The sequence below is a fragment of the Chiloscyllium punctatum genome, chromosome 16 (assembly GCF_047496795.1).
Source record: "Chiloscyllium punctatum isolate Juve2018m chromosome 16, sChiPun1.3, whole genome shotgun sequence".
Classification (NCBI taxonomy): domain Eukaryota; kingdom Metazoa; phylum Chordata; class Chondrichthyes; order Orectolobiformes; family Hemiscylliidae; genus Chiloscyllium; species Chiloscyllium punctatum.
In genome coordinates this window covers 27,496,615-27,496,987 of record NC_092754.1, presented here as the reverse complement: position 1 = coordinate 27,496,987, position 373 = coordinate 27,496,615, and the positions used below count along the sequence as shown (strand labels likewise).

The following is a 373-nucleotide window of genomic DNA, read 5'->3' as shown; positions in this document are numbered from 1 at the left end:
AAGATGGCGGCGGCAGGGCCCAGCTAGCCCGAAGCAGCGGCACGGCGAGCGCAACAAACCTCGATAGCAGGCCCAAGAGAGGGCGGGGAAACGGAGCCCGTAACCCCGCAACAGCTGGCGGGGACAAGAAAGGTGAGGTTCAGACTGGAGTGGGGAGCCGGCTGCGCGCCTGAGAGCGCGGCTGGGGGAAAGGGCGCTCTGAGGCAGAGGTTTGGAAGAAGGCCGCAGACTCGCCTCCCGCCGCCATCATGGAGACGAAGCAGGGTCCGCCAGACGCGCTCAAACAATACACGGATCAATAGATACAGAGGGGGTTAGTGGAGCCCAGAGACGCCAATACACTGATCGATTGATAGACGGCCAATACACAGAG

At 62.5% G+C, this 373-nt stretch overlaps 1 protein-coding gene across 1 annotated transcript in view; it reads left to right on the top strand.

Moving 5' to 3' along the window:
• The first annotated feature begins 3 nt into the window (after positions 1-3).
• zbtb17 (zinc finger and BTB domain containing 17) overlaps positions 4-373 on the top strand; it is a 33,101-nt gene continuing 32,731 nt past the window's right edge. The window contains exon 1 of the mRNA XM_072586580.1: positions 4-132. The gene's annotated coding sequence lies outside the window, so the exon portion shown is untranslated. The remainder of the gene's footprint in view (positions 133-373) is intronic.